The sequence below is a fragment of the Sorex fumeus genome, unplaced genomic scaffold, assembly GCF_029834395.1.
Source record: "Sorex fumeus unplaced genomic scaffold, SorFum_2.1 ptg000070l, whole genome shotgun sequence".
NCBI classification, from domain to species: Eukaryota; Metazoa; Chordata; class Mammalia; order Eulipotyphla; family Soricidae; genus Sorex; species Sorex fumeus.
In genome coordinates, this window is record NW_026606127.1 from 5,905,094 (window position 1) to 5,915,019 (window position 9,926).

Below are 9,926 nucleotides of genomic sequence, written 5' to 3' on the forward strand. Positions count from 1 at the left end.
CGCTATGTGTACCTAAGTCAAGAGGTCAACATGACAAATGACCTGGCACCCGAGCTGTGCAGGAGGAAGAGAGCGGCTTGGAATGCCTTCAAAAACGTCGAAGAAATAGCTAAGAGGAAGAAGAACCTCCGGCTCCGGGCACATCTATTTGATTCCACAGTTCTTCCTGCATTAACATATGCCTCAGAGACCTGGGCCCTACGCAAACAAGATGAGAATGGTATTCAGGTCTCCCAAAGAAGAATAGAAAGAGCTATGCTTGGAATATCAGGTTTCACTCAAATGAGAGAGATAATCCGGAGTTCTGACATCTTTCGCCGATCAAGAATCAGGGACGCTGTCTCTTATGCCAAGTTGTCGAAAATTGGATGGGCTGGTCACGTAATGAGATTTAAAGACGACCGCTGGACTAGAGCTGTTACTGACTGGATTCCCCGGGATGTCAAAAGACCGCGTGGCCGCCCACCTTCCAGATGGTCAGACTTCTTCGTCAAGATCATGAACGATCGGTTTGAGGCCCTTCATGTTCCCGGTTCGAACAGATGCCATTGGGCTACACTAGCACGCGACAGGGACAAATGGAGATGTTACTGGCGCCCGCTCGAGCAAATCGACGACTAAGGGGAAGTTAAGTGATAAATGATAAAATTTTAAGGAACTATACAAAAAAAAACCGTAAAAACTCTACTTCACGAAAGTATATGAGGAAATGGAATCACATCCCATGCTCATGGATTGAGAGGATTAACACTGTCAAAATGGCAATACACACCAAAGCTCTATAAAGATTTACTGCACTTCCTATAAGGATAGCCATAACATTTTTCAAAGAAATAGATTAAATACTCTTGAAACTCATACACAACAATAAACTCCCATGAAAAGCTAAAGCAATATTTGTTAAAAAGAAGAAGGGAACAGCTTCCCCAACTTGCAACCCTACTACAAAGTCGTAGTAATCAAAATATCATGATATTCAGATAAAGACAGGCCTCACATCAATGGAATATAGTCAAATATCCTGACGCTGGCCCTCAGATTATTATTACCTAATCTTTCATAAAGGCTCAAGAAATATAAAGTTGAGCAAGGAAGTCTCTTCAACAAGTGGTGCTGGGAAACCTGGACAGCAACAGGCAAAAAAAAAAAAATTGAACTCAGACCTCTTTATAGTGCCAGGCACAAAGTCAGATCAAATGTATTAAAAACCTCAATATCATACCTAAATTCTTTTTTTTTATTTAAACTTTATTTCATTGAGTTTTTTCACTATGTCCCACCACTGTTTTCGGGCCATGTGGGTTTCATCAAAAAAATCAGCTGTAAATTTTAAGGATGCTCCTTTGTAAGAGATTTCTTTCTTTGATCTTGTTGCTTTCAGAATTTTGTCTCTGTCTAAGGTTTTGGTCATTTTGATCAGGATGTGTTGCGGGGTATTTTTATTTGGATTTCCTCTAGCTGGTACCCTTGGGGCCTCCTGAATGTGGTCACAAGTTTTCTTCAGCTCTGGAAACGTTATAGAAACAAGAGATGACTTAATAGAATACACATCTTGAGAGAAAAGACTGAAAAGTCATATTGCTTCAGGTGTGCAAACAAGGAGAGATGAACTGCTACTATAAATGATAAAACAGAGAAGTATATACCCTCACCCTCAAGAACATAAGAACTTTGCTGCTATATCATCCTCACATAAACTCTGGTTATTTAATATATCTAATCACTTTTCCCATGACAAGAATTTTTTAACCTCAACATTGATCCTAATCTTTTTAAAATTTTTTTTGTTCTTGTTGTTTTTATTTATATATTTATTTTTTTATTTTTTTAAATTGAGTCACCAATGAGATACAGATACAAAGCTATTCCTAATCAGGTTTCAGTCATACAATAATCCAACACCCATCCCTCTCCCAGTGCCCATTTTCCACGACCAATGGCCCCAGTTTCCCTCCTGTCAACTTCCCCAACCTACCTCTAGGCTCTGTGGCAGACATTTTCTTTCCATCCCCCCTCTGTCTCTCTCTCTCTCTTTATGTCTCTCTCTCTCTCTCTTTATGTCTCTCTCTCTCTCTCTCTTTCTCTTCCTTTCACACTCTCACGTTTTCGCTTTTTCCAGACAAATACTTCAAAGACTTATTCCCCTCCTACATCTCATGTGAACTATCTTATAAGGAGCATGATGTCAAGTTCCTTCCTTGTCAAGTATACAAGAATGGAACTCTACTGTGGAGGGAATGTTTGCTTCCTACGACTTCCAAAAGCAAAGAAAAAATATATAACAGTGATATATTGAAACTGGCTCCAGTTTAGAGATAGATTCTCAAAGTAGCACCTTTGCAGAATGGATCTTGTACATAAACTTAGATATGTACCATTTTCATCAACTTGGTCTCTAAAGGACTGATACAGGCATTTATTAGGATAGGGTCTGATATAGTATCACGGGGGTGAAGAGTAATAGACACTTTGCTGGTGGTGCTATGAGGTAACTTTATACCAAGACTATAAATGTTAATACCATTTTAAATATATGACCTTACCTATAATAAATTTTTTAAAGAAAAAGAATATCAAACATACCATCACTATCACCTATAATTCCAATGCCACCACTATCACTTGAATTTCAAGCTATCTCCAAAGATAAAAATTTCAAAACAACTTTATTATAAGCACATACATGAATTCTTAAGATATATGGAGAAAAATGTGGGACGATCCCTCCATGACATTAAAGCTAAGGGAAACTTCTAGAATGAAACACCACTGACCAAGGAAGAGGAAATGAAGATAAACAAATGAGACTACATTAAACTAAGACGTTGCTGCAACTTAGAAAAAATGGTGACCATCATAAAAAGACAGCCCACATAATGGGGAAAAATTATTTATGCACTACCCATAAAATTAACCTCAAAATTCTGACTGCTGTATCGTTAAGAACACTAAATAGTTCCCGTGAATTTTATTCTTCTTCACATATATTTACTCTAAAATATTTTAGATTTCATTTTAAACCACAGGTAAAAAATAAAAATTATAATTTTTTTTAAAATTAAAAATACCCCTATGCATAGCCAGGTGCGATCCAAAAAAAAAAAAAAAACAAGAAAAACAAGCAAGCAAATAAGCAAGAAAGAAAGAAATTAAAAATTAAAAAATAATGCTGTTTGCAATGCTAAGGATCAATCCCAGATCATCATACAATGGAAGGCAAATGCTCTATCCCTGAGTTATATCCCTGATCTTAAACATTTAAAAAGGTCTTTTTTGATGTCTCATTGCATTTTATTTTTTAAAAAATGCTTTTCTTAGTATACCTGGTCGCCATCGTACCGCCTACTTCTTGACCTTTTCTTCACTTGTATATTTTACCTCTAAGATTCAGTTGTCATCTTATCCTTCCTATAGCCATGCTTTCCTTTGACAAACTTTCCAAGATCATGTCTGGCTTGCTTTAACATGGCATAAAATGGAAACGTTATTTTCTCTATGCTCTCACGCAAGAGGTGATGATGTTTTCGACCCAGGAGAACTCTTTTCTGGTGAGCTTCCTGGCTGTTTCTACTTGACTTCAAAATATCTAAAGGTAAGGCATCATCTTTTTGTTTTTGCGTTTTTGGGTCACACCTGACGATGCACAGGGGTTACTCCTGGCTCTGCAGTCAGGAATTACTCCTCACGGTGCTTGGGGGGACCATACAGGATGCTGGGAATCTAACCTGGGTAGGCCGTGTGCAAGGCAAATGCCCTACCTGCTGTACTATAGCTCCAGCTCCACCCGCCTCCCCATAATTCATCATCTTGAGGGCCTCAGATTTTTACCTTCCATTTAGAAACTTCATCTTTACATTGACACAGTAAATTGAAACCACAGAATCATTGAATGGCATGTTATAATGGTAGCAGCCATGAGCAAACATTGATAACCCATAAGTTGGCATGAATGAATTCTGTCTCAGAGGCTTCACTTCTGAGGATACCTGTCACTACCTCCTTTCTGTTACGTATCCCAGGATCAGAATCTAAATCAGGCCAGCAGTAGAAATTGTCCACCCAAAAGCTAGCCTTCCACTGGGATCAGAATCCTTGATGCATGTAACTTGTAATTTTTCATTCATGATTTGTTGACCTTGTTTCAGGCAGAGGCATCCAGAGCATAAACTCAGCTTTCCAGTAGTTTCCACAGGAAATCCAAATACCTAAGAATGTTATCATTTCTGACGCCACTCTTAAAGATTTTTTTTGGAATCCCACGGTAAGATACTATCATTAATGTTATAATATTACTGTTCTCCATAGTCCAGATCTCCCCAAAGAACTCTCTACCCTCCTCACTCAAAGTATAGACTCCAGTTTATCATTCTTCTGAACGTACTTCTATTTGTTTCACTCAGGTTCTCCCCTAAAGTGTACAAGTTAAGTTCATACCACTCCAAGTTCTTATTCCTAAACTACCAGAGTGGGCTTGGTCCTCAATCTTGTGTTCTTCCTTAAAGAAATACCGTACTTCCTTTCTGTATGTCACTCCTTGCTTTCTTTGTAAAACAAGTGTTCTCTCTTGAACATATATTCCATTCCACCCTATGCCTGTTTCACAAGTTTCTAAGTGTTGTTCAATAAAATCTATTTTTCTTCACAGCGGTAGGGCGTTCGCCTTACAAGCGGCCAACATGACCGACCCGAGTTCGATTCCTCTGCCACTCTCGGAGAGCCCGTCAAGCTACCGAGAGTATTCGATATGCCAAACACAGTAACAACAAAGTCTCCAATGGAGACATTACTGGGCCCGCTCGAGTAAATCGACGATCAACGGGAGGGCCTTTACCTTTTCTTCACTGAACTAAAAATTTTAAAACACCAGAGCATTGTTAAAATCAATATTTGTATGTTTTAAACCCCAAATTTTGAAAATGAAAGGGTGTAAAGCAATGGAATCCTACTCAGTTATATGAAGTGAAATCTTCTTATTATTTGTATAAAAAAGCATAACATGAGGATAATATGTTTAGTGACATAAGCCAGGCAGGGAAAGATAGGCATCATACAAGTTCATGCATATGTGGCATATGGAGAAAACAAATTAAAAGAATAAAATGAGACAGACAAACATCTAAAACAATATTAATATTCTATGATTTATAATTCAATTAACAATGGTTCCTCATACACATTATTACAACATAAGACTCCTCATTGTCTCAAAAAATAAACCCTCCCTCTCCCCCAAACCCCCAGAATCCCTCCCTCCCAAACCCCTGACTCAACTGTGTGGATCAGTTCTCCCCTTACATTGTCCTTGAACCTTTGTTGCTACCTTGCTGTGTGTCTTTACATCCCACATATGAGAAAAATCTCTCTGTATCTGTTCCTTTCCTTAAGGCTAACTTTACATGCATGATATACTCTAGTTTCATCCAATGTTAAAAATTGTATAATTTGGATCTTTTCAAAGCCATAAAAACAAACTTTAGAACTATAAGACTATTTAGTTACCAGATGGAAAGGTGTAATCAAAGTAGAAAAACTGAACAATAGTGAATGACAGAGGAGGCCTTTCAATTGTGAGTGTAATATGATACATGCATGTTGATTATCCATAATCTTAAAATTTATGAAATTCTAGTAATTCTATAATGTAATTTTAAATAATCAAAACAGTATTTAAATAATTTACATTTATCTATGATTTTGACTTATCTTTTGTGTCAAACTATCAGAAATAAAAATAATGTGAGAGAGATATGGTGTAACACTATACTTTTAAACAAGAGAAGTGCTGAAAATTTCTGTGTCTTGATGAACTGTCATATAAATTGACTCCAAAATCAAATTAATATACTCAAGGAAAAATAAAAGTCAACCGATTTAATCTTTTGCCTTCACTCAGGTTCCCATCTGCTGATCTCTGGCAGACGAAACAATTTTTATTTTATTTTATTTTTTTAAATTTTTATTAGTGAAACACCATAATGTACAGTTGTACATTTACAAATTTTTGTTCTTGGGTTTCGATTATACAATGATCAAATGCCCATTCCTCCGCCAGTGCCCATTTTCCACCACCATGTATTCCAGTATCCCTCTCACACAGATCCCCCCCATCCCACCCTGCCTCTGTGGCAGGGCATTTCCTTTTTTTCTCTCTCTCCTTTTGGGTGTTGTGATCTGCAAAAGAGGCATTGAGTGGCAATCATGTTCAGTCCATAGTCAGAATTATTATTTTCAAAGGATTTCTTGGCAGAGGTTTGGCAATCTTTGCTAGCAACCAACTCCTTTTCTTCTGCTTTTTTTTTTTCTAGAAATATATACTTATACTCAGACTGACTAGTCATGGCACCAAATTGACAAATGTACTTGTTTTTACTTCAGATCTATTTCCTTATTATCACATATAATTAGCAGTGGATAGAAAATAACTAGCCCAAAATTCGTGGGGGAAAGGGAAATGTTTATGCTTTTCTTAGTTTGGAAAATACCTGTCACTAGTATAGTGACATTCATCTAAATATGTAAACACAATGATTAAGAAGAGGTAAACCATGACTGCCATTTCAAGGAAGAACTGGCCTTCAGCAAATATCCTTGGTTTCAGAAGGATGGCTCTGGCTTGGATGGGGGGCAAACATGAGAGCTGTGAGCTACCTGCAGTTAACACATGCTCTGAGGCTATGTGGTGACACTGCTGAGAAATGTCGAGAGCCCTGATTAGGTAGGGTCATGGGGGAGAATGGAATGATGACAAGAAAACAGAGCAACAGGACAAGATCATAGATTCCTTTGTATAAAAGTTTTCATCTCTAATGTATTAATCTGTGAAAAAGAGAAACAACTTCTTATCATTCTTCCTGGCAATATATTATCCTTACATAGAGCTTCAGGAAAAAACGCTTCCCTTGTTAATTATTATAGCATGAATATCTGTGAGGTGTTTGAACTCTTTCTATGTATACAGTGCTGATGAATGAAACCAATCTCACTATTTAAGTATCTAAACTGCAATGTTCTCACCATTTAACTCTCTAAACTCTGATGGCTCCAAATCTTCTAAGATCAGTTTTCATCTCTTCCATTATATCCTGGCTTCTCTTCCCGACTGTCAACTCTCCCTTTCTTTCTCCCTCTCTCTACCAACTATGGTCTCCCTGCCAAAATTTGCCAAGATAAGCTTTCTTGAATTATAGACATAAGTTGACTTCTCTTTTATTTTAAATATAGGCAATTTTGATTTTCAAAGTCATTTATAATGGAGATTTGTCATACAATATTCCAATTCTAATCACACCACCAGTGTCTGCATCCCTCCACCAACAAATTACCCATTTCTCCCTGCATTCCCACCGATTTCCTTGACAAACACATTTTGAAGTTTTACTATTGTACTCTGGGTTCCATACTTATAGTAGTGTTGGCATTGGTGGTTAAGACATACACCTCAACTTTTTCATGCTGGCCTTCCTGGATCAATGCCCACTGACACCATGTAGGGGAAATATGTGAGAACAAATCATTAAGCTCCAAATTTTTCAAATAATCTTTAAACAATTCTGATCGAAATGAAAACAGTGTGAACTGGAGGGGACAACCCCCTGTCAGCCTGCAAAGTCATTTCATTTTTCCACATTACAAAAGAAGAAATCAGTGAAGGAGGTCTGTCATTAGGCAAGTTAGGTGACCCTGCTGAGGTGTGGTCAACAGGGTGTTTTGTGCTCTTCTCTCCTTCCACCAGAAGTCCCAACCCTATGATTTTTGTCTCTTCAGTCCGCATAAAATGAAAAAAAATTTTACCACACAGACATCCATGTAATGAGCCCAGCCAAGTTGATAAAAATAAATTTCAGCAAATTCATAGGTTAGTCTTGTTGGTAGAAACAAAATATCATGTTTTAATATTGAATCTGCAGGAGACACAAATTACAAACCTTTTCATGTCTCAGTTTCAATCATAGGATATTTTAACACCTAACCTCCACTAGTATACAGTTCCATTGCTAATGTCCCCAGTTTCTCTCCCATCACTCCCTCTCCCAACCCCAAACCCCACCTGACAGCCTGCTGTCTCTAAACTATGGCAGTCACCTCTCTCTCTCTCTCTCTCTCTCTCTAATCCTTTGGGCATTATGGATTGTAATACAGAGAATGAGAGGATCTCACGTTTATTTCTTTACCTACGTTCAGGACTCAGTTCTCACCCAGAGTAATCACTTCCAACTATCATTATCATAGCGGTCCCTTCTTTATTCCAAATGCTCGCCTTCAGCACTTGTGGCAAGCGTCAAACCATTGACCAGTTCTCCTGGCCTGTGTTTCTGCTATCTTTGGGTATTAGTCTCATATTCTGGTTTTTTATATACAAAAAATGGGGTAGTCCAATCAGTATACCCCTTTCCTTCTGACTGATTTCATTGAGCATGATATTCTTCCCTGTGCATCCATTTATAAGCAAACTTCATGATGTGATTTTCCTGCCAACTGTGTAGTATTCAATTGTGTAGGCATACCATAGTTTCTTCTGGCTATTGTGAATAGTACTGGAGATGGTATTTCTGTTATAAATATCATGTTTAATGTAACTTACATAGGAAAATACTTCCCAGGTTCCAAACATACAGAATCCACTCACAAACACAAGTTTTTTTACTTTTTTTTAAAAAATAATTTATTATGATGCTTTCTAAAAAACGGAAGCTATTAACAAAACTCAGGGAAAGCATATTCTATTAAAGACAAAAAAATAACCTTAAGAAAGGACAACAGCTACGTGTTCTTGCTCCTCAAAAATCCAAGTGTTTCTTGATATATTGTCAATATCTTTCTATAGCCTTAAAATTCTTCAACTTCATTTCTAAACACTATTTACAGTTATATTAATTTAATAAGTGTAATCAGATTTATAGAATATTTATTTGATTCTTTCAAATTTTGCATAAACAACGTTTGAATTAACCATAGCACCGTAGCACTGTCCTCCCATTGTTCACTGATTTGCTCGAGTGGGCACCAGAAACGTCCCTATGGTGAGACTTGTTGTTACTGTTCATGGCATGTTGAATAGATCACAGGTAGCCTGCCAGGCTTTGCCATGAGGGAGGGTTACTCTCAGTAGCATGCCGGGCTCTCTGAGAGGAGCAGAGCAATCAAACCCAGGTTGGCCGCATGCAAGGCAAATGTCTTACCCACTGTGCTATGGCTCCAGCCCATATATATATTTATACATATATATGTGTATTTACACACACATATATATCTATATATTCCTCTTACACGGCTCTTAAGCTCCAACTCATATTTCTTCCTCCTCCAATTCTTTACTACCTCTCTCCCCATACTTTGGGCTCAACTAATTTCCGAGTGCCCTCAGATACATTTCTGAGGCCATGATAAAGGAATGCATAACATATACATGCAAGGAAGGCACAAAGCATATGTAGGTAAATTTCATATGGACATATAATTGTGATGACTAGTTTACAAACTGTATTCGCTTCAAGTACAGAGTTCCTCATCTCAGCAACTCTGTATTCATACTCCATGCACTGTCAAATATCCAGCTACTGTCCACAACCAACTAACAACATTCCCCTACCCATTTCAGTCATTTAATTCCCCTCCTATAAGGACTATTTTGATGTCAGAGTGTAAAGGTTTGATTTTGCTTTTGTTTTATTCATCCATTTAATTTTTTTCTTTATGTTCCAGAAACAAATCAAATATTTAAAAAAAAATAAAGGACAGGAGGTGATATCAGGCAACAAATGAAATAGTTGATGTGGCTGAGAATCAACAAGAATCTTGCAGGTCAGTGTGAGGAAAGGAACATCCAGTTGTCCTTCCCAGCATATTTCCAAAGGGCTGGCTTGGAGTAGGGTACATGCTGGGAAGAACCGCAGGACAGTAGTAGTGTCTTGAACATATAGGGGCCT